This window comes from Bufo bufo, chromosome 1, assembly GCF_905171765.1.
Source record: "Bufo bufo chromosome 1, aBufBuf1.1, whole genome shotgun sequence".
In the NCBI taxonomy this organism is placed as follows: domain Eukaryota; kingdom Metazoa; phylum Chordata; class Amphibia; order Anura; family Bufonidae; genus Bufo; species Bufo bufo.
The window spans coordinates 393,356,425-393,371,330 of NC_053389.1; positions in this window are offsets into that span (position 1 = coordinate 393,356,425).

The following is a 14,906-nucleotide window of genomic DNA, read 5'->3' on the forward strand; positions in this document are numbered from 1 at the left end:
AAGGCCCCTTTCATACGAGCGTGACGGATTAGGTCGGGATGCGTTCACCCGCACGGAATTCTCGCTCGTGTGAAAGGGGCCTTAGTTCCGGATGCGTTCAGTGAAACTCGCACCATATCGCACGCAAGTTCAGTTTGTTTTGTCTGTAATTACGTTCAGTTTGTTCAGTTTTTTCCGCGTGGGTGAAATGCGTTATGATAAGTTTTTCACACGCATGATAACAATGTTTACAAACAACATCTCTTAGCAACCTTTAGTAAAAAACGCATCTCATCAGCACTTACTTGCGGATGCAATGTGTGTTTCACGCAGCCCCATTCACTTCTGTGGGGCCAGGGCTGCGTGAAAAACACAGAATATAGAACATGCTGCGATTTTCATGCAACGCACAAGTGATGCGTGAAAAACAACGATCATGTACAGTATTCAGTGCAAGTGCAAGGCGTTCAACGTCACGCATTGCACCCGCGTGGAAAACTCGCTTGTGTGAAAGGAGCCTAAGGCTGGTTTCACACGGGCGTTGCGGATTGGGGCCGGATGCGTTCAGAGTGCGTTCAGTGAAACTCGCACTATTTTGCAAGCAAGTTCAGTCAGTTTTGTCTGCGATTGCGTTTAGTTGTTCAGTTTTTTCCGCGCGGGTGCAATGCGTTTTGATGCGTTTTTCACGCGCGTGATAAAAAACTGAATGTTTACAAACAACATCTCTTAGCAACCATCAGTGAAAAACGCATCGCACCCGCACTTGCTTGCGGATGCAATGCGTTTTTCACGCAGCCCCATTCACTTCTATGGGGCCAGGGCTGCGTGAAAAACGCAGAATATAGAACATGCTGCGATTTTCACGCAACGCAGAACTGATGCGTGAAAAACAACGCTCATGTACACAGACCCATTGAAATGAATGGGTCAGGATTCAGTGCGAGGGCTATGCGTTCACGTCACGCATTGCACCCGCGCGGAATACTCGCTCGTGTGAAAGGGACCTAAGTGTCGCCATATAGCCCTAGCCTAAGGCCTGGGCTACACTGTGACTTTTTGTAGCACGACTGATTGATTTTAACTATTTAACTACAACTGTAGTCCAAATTAAGGCATTCCGTTGAATGCAATCTCGCACTACAAAAAGTCGCAGTATAGCCCAGGCCTGAAGGTCTCTCAGTAGTTTTGATCATGCTAAATTGTTGACAGCACTACTGTAGGTTAGGGCTAGCAAACCTTTTGGGGAGCTTGTCTCATCAGGAGTAATGTGAATCTGAACAGAGGTGTACACAGAAATCATAGGGCTCCATAACAAAATATAGAATCTCCAACCTCCCCCTAAATTAATGTCTGTCAATGGGGCGTAGTTGGATCTATCATTGTTCTCTGTGACTAAGGTCTCAGGCACAGGACCGTATGTATTTTGCGGTCCTCAAAAAACGGATCCGCAAAACAAATTGATGATATCCGTGTGCATTCCGTATTTTGCGGACGCGGAAAGTAAATACGTTTGTGTGCATAAGCCATAAGGGTGCCCTCACAGCTGTGAATTTTGTTGCAAAATATGCTGCAGATCTTTCTGCCACGGAGTTGGATGGGTATTTGTGAATGATTTTGCGGATTTCTGTACAGATTACATCTCTATTGAAATGAATGGAGACATTCACCTACAGGAACTGGAATCCCAACAAAAACATGGGTTGCCTTACGTACTCGCTTTAGTAGCTCTCTAGCGTACTGCAGTGGATTCCGTGTAGGTTGGCTGCTATGACCCATGTGTAGTTGCGACAGCCTGTGTGTGAACTGCTACTTGTGCTTGCATGCTTCCCTCCCTGTTGTCTTGGTTCCGGTGGGGTTACTGGTCTGGGTGTTTCTGCTAGATGTCAGATGACCTTGTTATCCTGCTCTTTATATCCTACTGAGCTGTGGGTTTTGGGGAGGTCAGTCTGTCTCCAGCTTTGCAGGGTGCAGGAGCGATGGACCTGATCTGGGGATATTCCATCTGCCCTGTCTGTGTGGTCACCTAGTGAGATATCAAAGTCACCTTGTCCGGTTTCATGTCTTGTGGTGCAACTGTCTGTTCACCAATGGACTAACTCTGCATGGGGAACAGGCATCTGCTAGTGCGGTTCTGAGTCTTGTGTGCAGCTCTGCCTGTGACCGCCATGTGTCATTCTCCATGGGGTCCAGGCATCTGCTTGTCTGTCTGTGTGGCAGCTCTACCTGTAAACGCCATGCATCCGTTCCGCATGGGGTCCAGGCATCTTCTTGTCTCTGTGTGGGCACCTCTGCTTGTGACCGCCATGCATCCGTTCTGCATGGGGTGCAGGCATCTGCTTGTGTTCTGGTTCCCGTTTGTCTTGTCTAAACTGGGTCCTGTGCAGAGTCCAGAGACCTAGGAGAAGCCATTCCTGCTCAGCTAGTCTGTCCCCACAAAGCAGAAGTTATAGAAAAGTGCAGAAGATTAGTTCCTGCCACAATTACTAAGCTACAAGCAGACGTCCTATCCTGCAAGCTCCAAATTTAAAGTGCGGAAGTATTTATTCCTGGCAATGATTCCTAAAAACCTCCTGGGACCAGAGACCAAAGCTGTATACTGCTTGGATACAAGTTATCTTCAGTAAAGAAACGTTTGAACTTCATCTAATGGTCTGGACATAATTTCTGCTGCAAAATTCCTCCATCACTCCTACTATCACTACACTCAAATTTATTGCAAGTGAGCCAGGAGTTCAGCCGTACCCAGGTAGGAGACAGCGTTGACACAATTATCACCACCCTATAGAGACATTATAGGCCATTACACAACTCTGGCATTCCTAATCTGGGAAGGGCCCTGGGGTAGTACCCTGCGCACGCTGCAATTGGCGTCACGACAAATACAAGAACATTAACAACACGTATCCTGGCCATTACAAATTGTCTTCAGGTAGTCAGTACAGATACAGTTCATTTGTATGGTATGGTGATGACTTAGAAATAGGTTCAATAGTAATCCTTTTATCAGGTTTAGGCAATTGTCAGTTAAGGAGTTGTCTTTAAAGGGATTCTGTCACCAAGTTTTGGGCTATATAGATACGGACATGCACGGCTAGATCGCCGCTAGCATGTCCGCAATATACCGGTCCTATAGGGCTGTGTGATTTTATTTTCTTTAAAAAAGGATTTTAGAGATATGTAAATTAGTCTTGTATGTGTCCAAGGGGCTGTACCAACCTTCCTGGTGCCCAGCCACGCCCGCCTGTAAAGGAGCCCAGCACCGCCTATGTCCTCCGAATCTCGTCCTTTCATCAACGATAGATTGCCATAATCTCGCGATGCGCGAGCTCGCGCATGTGCAGTGCCGGTATAGTGTTCCTTCCCTGTGCTGGCATCAGCCTCAGGGAAAGAACTGCGCATCGCGAGATTACGGCAATCTATCGTTGATGAAAGGAGGAGATTCGGAGGACATAGGCGGTGCTGGGCTCCTTCACAGGCAAGCGTGGCTGGGCTCCAGGAAGGTTCGTACAACCCCTTGGACACATAGAAGACTAATTTACATATCTCTAAAATCCTTTTTTAAAGAAAATAAAAGCACACAGCCCTATAGGACCGGTATATTGCGGACATACTAGCGGCGATCTAGCCGTGCATGTCCGCAGCTCTATAGCCCAAAACTTGGTGACAGAATCCCTTTAAGGCTGACACTTTACAGGCAAGACTTCTGTAATTATTCTAAGTCCCAACTATAGCACTCTGGTACTAAATATGCTGTTTTCTACTTATCTTAAGCTATCCAATAAGGGCGTTCTCCCTCGTGGCAGGCATCAGTCTTCTGCTACATTAATTGCAGGATGCTCTCCTGAACAGGGCCGTCTTTAATATTGATTGGACCCTGGGCAAAAATTTACTTGGGCCCCCTGGATCCCGCCTTCCCACACCCTAGCATGCAATCACACCCTCCACCACAACACATACAAAAAAAATCCACACACCTGGTAGAGTACAGTGAATGACTGTAAATACTTCCAGTTCTGAAGACTCCAGCGGCTCAGGATCAGTGCTCTGGGCAGCTGGCTCAGGGCTGGAAGTGGGCACCGCTCTGCAGGAAGGAGACCGGGGCTCGGCTCACCCTAGCGTTACAGTGCACCCCAGAGTATGCAGTATAGGACCCTATAGTATACAGCACCCCACAGTATGCAGTATAGCACCCTATAGTATACAGCAACCCACACTATACAACACACCACAGTATACAGCACCCCATACTATACAGTATACAGCACCCCACAGTATACAGTAGAGTAGTATAGCACTCCACAATATACAGCACCCCACAATATACAGCACCTCACAGTATGCAGTATACAGCACCCCACAGTATACAGTAGAGCAGTATAGCACTCCACAATATACAGCACCCCACAGTATACAGCCCCCCACAGTGTACAGTAGAGCAGTATAGCACTCCACAATATACAGCACCCCACAGTATACAGTAGAGCAGTACAGCACTCCACAATATACAGCACCCCACAGTATACAGCACCCCACAGTATACAGTAGAGCAGTATAGAACCCCCCAGTATACAGCCCTCCACAGTATACAGTCCCCCACAGTATACAGCCCCCCAAAGTATACAGTAGAGCAGTATAGGACCCCACAGTATACAGCACCCCACCGTATACAGCACCCCACAGTATACAGTAGAGCAGTATAGCCCCCCACAGTATACAGCACTCCACAGTATACAGCCCCCCACAGTATACAGTAGAGCAGTATAGCACCCCACAGTATACAGCCCCCCACAGTATACAGTAGAGCAGTATAGCACACGACAGTATACAGCACCCCACAGTATACAGTAGAGCGGAACAGCACACCGCAGTATACAGCCCCCCACACTATACAGTGGAGCAGTATAGCACCCCACAGTATACAGCCCCCGACAGTATACAGTAGAGCAGTATAGCACACCACAGTATACAGTTCCCCCCAGTATACAGTAGAGCAGTTTAGCACACCACAGTATACAGCACACCACAACATACAGCCCCCCACAGTATACAGTAGAGCAGTAAAGCACACCACAGTATACAGCACACCACAATATACAGCCCCCCACAGTATACAGACCCCCACAGTATACAGACCACCACAGCATACAGTAGAGCAGTATAGCACACCACAGTATACAGCCCCCCACAGTAATCAGCCCCCCACAGTATACAGTAGAGCAGTATAGCACCCCACAGTATACAGCACCCCACAGTATGCAGTAGAGCAGTATAGCACACCACAGTATACAGCCCCCCACAGTATACAGCACCCCACAGTATACAGCCCCCCACAGTATACAGTAGACCAGTATAAAACACCCCAGTATACAGTAGAGCAGTACAGCACACCACAGTATACAACACCCCACAGTATACAGTAGAGCAGTATAGCACACCACAGTATACAGCCCCCTCACAGTATACAGCCCCACACAATATACAGCCCCCCATAATATACAATAGAGCAGTACAGCACACCACAGTATACAGCACACCACAATATACAGCACCCCACAGTATACAGTAGAGCAGTATAACACACCACAGTATACAGCCCCCCACAGTATACAGTAGAGCAGTACATTACACCACAGTATACAGCACACCACAATATACAGCCCCCCACAGTATACAGTAGAGCAGTACAGCACACCACAGTATACAGCCCCCCACAGTATACAGTAGAGCAGTACAGCACACCACAGTATACAGCACACCACAATATACAGCCCCCCACAGTATACAGTAGAGCAGTACAGCACACCACAGTATACAGCACCCCACAGTATACAGTAGAGCAGTATAGCACACCACCGTATACAGACCCCCACAGTATGCAGCTCCCCACAGTATACAGTCATCCACCAGTGGCGTAACTACCGGGGAAGCAGGGGAAGCAGCTGCTTCGGAGCCCGGTGTCCCGGCAGCGTGTGTGACAGTTTATTTTCAAGTTCATTAAATATCGATGTCTTAGGATGTCTTACTGTTCAGGGCCCCTATTGTTTATTATTATTTTTTAATACCGACTGTTACTGCCATGGGGGGAGCGGGGGGGCACCTGATACTGGCACATGGGGGGGGGGAGGCACCTGATACTGGCACATGGGGGGGAGAGGGGTTGGCACCTTGGCACCTGATACTGGCACCTGGGGGGGAGGGGGGGGTTGGCACCTGATACTGGCACATGGGGGGGGAGAGAGAGGCACCTGATACTGGCACATGGGGGGGGGGAGAGGGGTTGGCACCTGATACTGGCACCTGGGGGGGAGGGGGGGGTTGGCATCTGATACTGGCACATGGGGGGGGGAGAGGCACCTGATACTGGCACATGGGGGGAGGCACCTGATACTGGCACCTTGGGGGAGGGGGGTTGGCACCTGATACTGGCACATGGGGGGGGGAGAGGCACCTGATACTGGCAGGCACATGGGGGGGGACCTGATACTGGCACCTGGGGGGGGAGGGGGGGTTGGCACCTGATACTGGCACATGGGGGGAGAGAGGCACCTGATACTGGCACATGGGGGGAGGCACCTGATACTGGCACCTGGGGGGAGGGGGGTTGGCACCTGATACTGGCACATGGGGGGATAGAGAGGCACCTGATACTGGCACCTGGGGAGGGAGGGGGGGTTGGCACCTGATACTGGCACATGGGGGGGGAGGAAGGAGAGAGGCACTTGATACTGGCACTTTTTTTGTGGGGGGGGAGATGGCACTATGATACTGGGACATGTGGGGGGGGGGGAGGAGAGAGGCACTTGATACTGGCACATGATGGGGGGGGCATCTATGGGGACACTTACTGGCACATTATTGGGGGGCATTATGGGGGACACTAGGCCGGCAGCCTATCAGAGGCCGGACACTGAGGGGCATCTACTGGGGCACTATATATGAGGCATTTTATACTGGTACATTATGGGGGGCACTAGCAGGAAGGGGGGAGAGGAGCACTATAGGGGAATTTACTGGGGGCACTATATAGGGGTATTTTATACTGGTACATTATGGGGGCACTATGGGGACATTAGCTCAACTGGGGGCATTACACGGGGGTATTTTTGCACTGTCACATTATAAAGAGAATTATTACTACTGGGGGGGGGGCATTATGGTGGGCTTTATTACTCCCCCATGGTATGACCCCCTAGTAGCAGCACCAGCCTCTCCCTGCGCTGCTATCCATCTGCCCCTTCTCCAAAACATTATTATGAAATCTTTCTCATTAGGATAAAGCACAACATCAGCTCCGCCGAGCCCCGGCCAAAGTGTGGAAGTGGCGTCCGAGATCCCCAAGGGTCAAGTAACTGTAAGTTTTCATGTGAAATATGTTTATGTTATACACATATAGCCTACCGCTACACTGTGCCACAAATATACAGTATACCGCTACACTGTGCCCGACAATATACACTATACCGCTACACTGTGCCAAAGGAGTGGGGTTTACACAGGAGGAGGGAGGTTCGAAGCGCGCTGGGGGGGCCCTGACAAATATTTGCTGTGGGGCCCAGTCACTTCTAGTTACGCCCCTGCCATCCACAGTATACAGTAGAGCAGTATAGCCCCCCACAGTATACAGCCCCCCACAGTATACAGCACCCCACAGTATACAGCCCCCCACAGTATACAGTAGAGCAGTACAGCACCCCACAGTATATAGCACCCCACCAATCAGATTCCACCTTTCATTTTTCACAGCTCCTTTGGAAAATGAAAGATGGAATCTGATTGGTTGTTATGGGCAACTAAGCCAGTTTTCCTTTACACCACTTTAGGTAAATTCACCCTATGTGCCTCAGCACTCGGCGACCCCATCATAACTTTATGCGGTCTACCATTTCATGGCTGTGATTCCTAAACGTTTCCACTTTGCAATAATGCCAATCACGGTCGATGGTGGAATATTTATGAGGGAAAAAATTTCATTATCTGACTTGTTATAAAGGTGACATCCTATGACAGCACCACACTGGAATTCAGTGAACAGCCCATTCTTTCACCAATGTTAGTAAAGGCAGGCTAGGGGCTGGATTTTATACACCTGTGGCAATAGGGCTGAATGAAACACCTGAATTCAGTGATTGAGTGGTGTGTCATATATATGGCCCTTAGTGTATATTTATATACACTGTGACAGGACCAGGGGGAAAGTGGTGGAAGGAGTCTACATTTCACCTAGGTTCCTGTCCTATACGTTCTAAAAAGCAGCCAGGGAATTGACAGCAAGGAAAACTAGGTTTTCTCTTTGCAAGGGTTTTGTTAAAAACCTGGTTAGAAGGGCCTGGCTGCTTGGAGCAGGGAGAGTTGGGTGGGTCCCTGCTCCAATTAGCCACTCCAGGTATTCAGTGTAACTGTGGCTAATCACCTTGGAACCTGAGTGTGCTATAAAAGGGCAAACAGCTCACTAGCTGATCTCTCTGCTCCTGGGAAGAACCTGCTGGGTGAGTGAAAACAACAGTGTGTTTTGTTGATGGAGCTGGGCACAAGGCTCAGTTTCATGTAGTTAGGGACTACTACCTGTCTAGAAGTAGTGGCCAGACGGCCAGGTATTTCATTTGTTTTGAACTGTTTTGTTTAATTCTTTTTCTGCAAAAGTCAATAAAACTGGCTGAGGCCAGTTGCACCATACTTGCTTGGACTGGACTGTGTTTTATGTGCCTATAGCGCCCGTCTATCCCAGGAGACGGCGGTCCCGTGAGCTAATCCCGCTACATATGGTGGAGGCTGCGCTGGCACAAAAATCCAGCAAGTTTTATGTCCTGGGTTAAGTCTGCTGTTCTGAAAAAAACAAACAGTGCAGATATGGAGGAAGTGCTGAAACAGCTGATCCAGGCTAACATACAGCTCCAAAAGGCGAATGCTAACCAGCAGGAAACCAATCGGTTGTTCATGGAGACTACGCAAGCTGGTTTCAGAGAACAGCAATCGCTTAATAAAAGTCTGGTGGAGCAGATAGCGGTGCTGGCTGAAAGGCCCCATGTCCAGGAGGAATCCATCTCTGTGGGGAGGAGAGTGCAAGCTTCCCTTCAAAAAATGGTAGCAGGGGATGATGTGGAGACCTACCTCACCATTTTTGAAAGAGCCGCTGAAAGAGAGAAACTCCCAGCCGAACAGTGGGTAGACACCCTTGCTCCTTTCCTAAGTGGGGAGCCACAGAAAGCCTACTATGATTTGAGTGAGCAGGATGCCAGACAGTACCCAAAACTGAAAGCAGAAATTCTCGCTCGCTTGGGTGTAACATCTGCGGTCAGAGCCCAGCGAGTGCACAACTGGACTTTCCAATTGGATAAACCAGCAAGGTCGCAAATGTATGATCTTTTTCACCTGGCTAAAAAATGGCTACAGCCAGAGGTATCTACAGCCACTCAGGTGGTGGAAAGAGTGGTCCTGGACCGGTTTGTTTGTGCTCTACCAGTTCGGATACAGCGCTGTGTGGGACAAGCGGACCCCAGGGATGTGGATCAGCTCGTCGCCCTAGTGGAGCGGTATCTGAACACCGAGGAGTATCTCCAAGACCTCTCTCCTACTTGGCCGGCCCCAGGGAGCCAGAAGTCTACTGATCGCGGTAAGACTGTTCCTAATCTAAAGGGGGCAAGGGAGGGCCGTAAAGTAGGAACTGAGACCGACCTATTAGCCAGACCTCTTAAGCCAGTTAGCCCTAGACAGCCTTGGGCGTTCAAAAACATTGTTTGCTGGCGATGTCAAGGACTGGGCCATGTGGCTGCCAACTGTCCTTTGGCTGAGCCTATGGAGTGTGACAGTGGGTGGAGGAGGTCATTGTTTGCGGGACCTGCCTACTCTGCCTTGCCGACCCCAGATATGGAGCGACAAACTTGCAGCTTGGTGATTGAAGGACACTCAGTTCAAGCTCTGTTGGACTCTGGTAGTCTAGTGACTCTTGTGCATGGCAGCCTGGTGGACACTAGGAAGCTGCAAAAGAGACAGATGGGGGTCATCTGCATACATGGGGATACAAAAGAGTACCCCACTGCTATAGTCTCTTTTGAAACCCCGTGCGGGAAAGTAACCCATGAAGTAGGGGTTGTAAACAGTCTGTTGCATACTGTCATTGTGGGGTGTGATTTTCCTCTGTTTTGGAAAATGTGGAATATGCTTGATAAGTGTTTAAGTGGGTCTGCTGTAGATCCCATTCCCCTGGCTGAGACTGAAAATGTGCAAACAGTAGGGGTGACCCAGAGTGAAACCGAGAATTTTCCCTTAGCAGTGCTTGCAGGTGATACTGATGATGTCCCGGAAATTGGTCTCCCTGACTTGCCAGTCTCCAATGATAACTTTGGGACAGCTCAACTCAGGGACCCAACATTAACCCACGCATGGCAAAGTGTGAAAGTAGTCAATGGGGTACCTCAAGATACTGGGGTAGAGAAAATATTTCCCCATTTTTCTATAGAGAATGAACTCTTATATAGAGTTGATGAGCAAAATGGGCAGGTTGTGGAGCAACTTGTGGTCCCAAAATCGCATCGCCAAAAGGTGATGGATCTAGCCCATTCACATGTGCTAGGAGGGCACTTGGCCTATGAAAAAACCAAAGACCGGATTTTGCAGAGGTTTTATTGGCCCGGGGTACATAAAGAGATAAAAGAATACTGTGATTCATGCCCAGAGTGTCAATTACACAACCCGGTAGCGACCTTTAGGAGTCCGTTAGTACCACTCCCGATTATTGAAACTCCCTTTGAGAGGATTGCAATGGATTTGGTGGGACCTCTTGTTAAGTCTGCCAGAGGTCACCAATACATGTTGGTTGTCCTTGATTATGCTACCCGCTATCCTGAAGCAATACCTCTAAGGAAAACCTCTGCAAAAGTGATAGCCAAGGAGTTGTTCCAGATGTTTACTAGAGTGGGCATACCTAAAGAAGTACTCACTGACCAGGGGACGCCCTTTATGTCAAAGGTTACAAAAGAGTTGTGTAAACTGTTGAAAATAACTCACTTGCGTACCTCAGTTTATCATCCCCAAACGGATGGATTAGTTGAAAGGTTCAACAAAACCTTAAAAGGGATGCTCAGAAAAGTGGTGGCACAGGATGGGAAAGACTGGGATTGTCTTTTACCATATCTTATGTTTTCTGTACGGGAGGTGCCTCAAGCATCTACCGGATTTTCTCCGTTCGAGCTAGTGTATGGTCGGCACCCTCGGGGTCTTTTGGATATTGCCAAAGAGACCTGGGAGAGTGAGGCTACACCCTACAAAAGTGTGATTGAACACTTGTCCCAAATGCAGGAAAGAATTGGAAAAGTAATGCCCATTGTAAAAGAACACTTGCTGCAGGCCCAGGAGAGTCAGTCCCGGGTTTACAACAGGTCGGCTAAAGTAAGAAACTTCAACCCTGGGGATAGGGTATTAATCCTTGTCCCCACAGTAGAAAGTAAATTTTTGGCCAAATGGCAAGGTCCTTATGAAATAGTTGAGAAGGTCGGAGAGGTGAATTACCGGGTTCACCAACCAGGTAGACGTAAGCCCTACCAAATTTATCATGTGAACCTAATCAAACCCTGGAAGGACCGAGAGGTGTTAGCAGCTTACAGCAGTGGGAAAAAGGAATGTAGCTTTGAGATACCAGAGGTAAAAATTGCAGACACTTTGTCAGGATCTCAAACCCAAGAGGCAAAGGAGTTTGTAATAAAAAATAAAGATGTATTTTCTGAGCTACCTGGTCGAACAGATATAATTGAACATGATATTGTAACCGAACCAGGGGTCAGAGTCAACCAAAAGCCTTATAGAATACCTGAGGCTAGACGTAAAGCTGTCTCCCAAGAAGTCCAAACAATGCTTCAGTTAGGGGTTATAGAGGAGTCCCATAGTGACTGGTCTAGTCCTATAGTCTTGGTTCCCAAACCTGATGGCACCATACGTTTCTGTAATGACTTCAGGAAACTGAACACTGTCTCAAAGTTTGATGCTTACCCAATGCCTCGAGTGGATGAGCTGATTGATAGGCTTGGTAATGCTAGGTTCTTTACCACATTAGATCTTACAAAAGGTTACTGGCAAGTACCGTTGACTGAGGGGGCCAAAGAAAAAACTGCTTTTAGTGTCCCTGATGGCCATTTTCAGTATGTAGTCCTTCCCTTTGGTTTGCATGGGGCCCCGGCCACATTTCAGAGGATGATGGACAAAATTTTAAGACCACATCGTAGATACGCAGCTGCCTATTTAGATGATGTGATAATCCATAGCACGGATTGGGAAAGTCATCTACCCAGGGTAGAAGCCGTCCTGAATTCTATTAGGGAAGCAGGGTTAACAGCGAATCCAAAAAAATGTGCCATTGGGCAAGAAGAGGCAAAGTACTTGGGCTACATGATTGGGCGAGGAGTTATAAAACCTCAAATAAACAAAGTGGAAGCCATCCAGAGCTGGCCAAGGCCTTTGAACAAAAAACAAGTCAGAGCATTCCTAGGTTTAACTGGTTATTATAGGCGTTTTATTGAAAATTTTGCCAGCATTGCGAGCCCTTTAACAGACCTTACAAAAGGGAAGGATTCAACCATGGTCAAATGGACCACGGAAGCGGAACAGGCCTTTCAGAACCTGAAGCAGGCTCTATGTGCCCACCCAGTGTTAGTCACACCAGATTTTAAAAAGGAGTTCATTGTGCAAACAGATGCCTCGGATGTTGGTATAGGGGCTGTGTTGTCGCAAGTAAGGGCTGGGGAAGAGCATCCTGTAGTATACCTGAGTAAAAAGTTAAATGAACATGAAAAGAAATACTCCATTGTAGAAAAGGAGTGTTTGGCAGTTAAGTGGGCCATAGAAGCTCTCAGGTATTATTTGGTAGGGAGAACATTCAAACTGGTAACTGACCATGCCCCCCTTAAATGGATGTGCCAAAACCGTGAGAAAAACAGGCGAGTGACCCGATGGTTCATGTCTCTTCAAGATTATAGTTTTACAGTTGAACATAGGCCCGGGCGTCAGCTTGGAAACGCAGATGCCCTGTCCAGGATGTACTGTTTAAGGGCACAGAGTGTTCCTACCCCAAGGTCGAAACAGGGGGGGAGGATATGTGACAGGACCAGGGGGAAAGTGGTGGAAGGAGTCTACATTTCACCTAGGTTCCTGTCCTATACGTTCTAAAAAGCAGCCAGGGAATTGACAGCAAGGAAAACTAGGTTTTCTCTTTGCAAGGGTTTTGTTAAAAACCTGGTTAGAAGGGCCTGGCTGCTTGGAGCAGGGAGAGTTGGGTGGGTCCCTGCTCCAATTAGCCACTCCAGGTATTCAGTGTAACTGTGGCTAATCACCTTGGAACCTGAGTGTGCTATAAAAGGGCAAACAGCTCACTAGCTGATCTCTCTGCTCCTGGGAAGAACCTGCTGGGTGAGTGAAAACAACAGTGTGTTTTGTTGATGGAGCTGGGCACAAGGCTCAGTTTCATGTAGTTAGGGACTACTGCCTGTTTAGAAGTAGTGGCCAGACGGTCAGGTATTTCATTTGTTTTGAACTGTTTTGTTTAATTCTTTTTCTGCAAAAGTCAATAAAACTGGCTGAGGCCAGTTGCACCATACTTGCTTGGACTGGACTGTGTTTTATGTGCCTATAGCGCCCGTCTATCCCAGGAGACGGCGGTCCCGTGAGCTAATCCCGCTACAACACATAGAAATTCAGTACGCACCTCTTGGTAATCTATACAATATTCTACAACTGTTGTAACAAAAAATGAGCTGGATTTGCTTTTTTTCTGAATAAAAAAAACAAACAGCTAGACTACTGTGATCCAAATGTAGAACATGCACCAGGGTAATTTTTGGTGTGCTTTGTTAGGGGTGGGTTCCATCTAAATCCACGAAGGACTGGGAGACTGTAATCTCACTGTTTCTCTACTCTTTATTCCATAGGGACTACAGTTGCAGTGATCTCTGTAATCCTAGGATTTTTCCACGGCAACCTCAGAAAGTCATATGCATCTTTAGAAAATCCCATTCATCTAAAAATATCTACACATCTTTGACATATTAAAGGCTTTTTTCCTATAAACATTTATTGAGCGTTTGTGTACATGCATGACCACTGCTCCATTCACTGCTATGGGACAGGCGAGTGCAGTGCTTGCAATTTCCATCAGTCCCATAGAAGTGCAGCTTTCTTCATTCACTTTTATGGTAGAAAGAGCTGTGGATATGTTGTAAGTGTCTAAGATGAGAATACCCCTTTAAAAGGGTTATCCTGAATTATAAAAAAAAGCTGAGTCCCCTCAGCATGGAGACTGGATGTGGCCCCAGAGCTAGGATCTGAATATGTCCTGGGTTCCACTAATGAGGCATGTATGTATGTACCAGACACAAGCCCATATAGTGCACACAATCTGTGTACATTGCACCAGGCTCATAGTGAAGCTCTTACCTGTCTGCTCAGTAGAGCTTCTTTACAGCATGGGCCATGATCCTTTACCAAGTTGTTTCAGGACTACAGAGTCCATCAGAGCAGTACTGTGGGAGTGAATAACATGTCAGACATCATTGTGATGAAATTCCATATTAGTTATTAGCTTTGTCCACACCTAATAATCATTATCTGCCGAGCGTATGACTAAAGCACACACCTGAAAACTTACATTCCTCCATATTTATACTGTCATCATGGTGTCCTCAGTCTAAACAGCAGTGTCATCCTCGAGAATCCGCCATGTCTGCTTTTATCACTTTACCTGTCATAGCTATTGTTACAGGGCTCATTCATAGTTAGGGTGGGACAGATCTGGTAAAGAGGAAACAGAGCTGACCATAACTTTAACCCCTTGAGGACCCTGCCTGTCATGCCTTCAGCAAGTTTATTGTTAATTTATGCATAACGTTCATACATAGTTAACATGTTTTCTGTATCATTCTCTGTTGATTTTGTAATAGTACCAT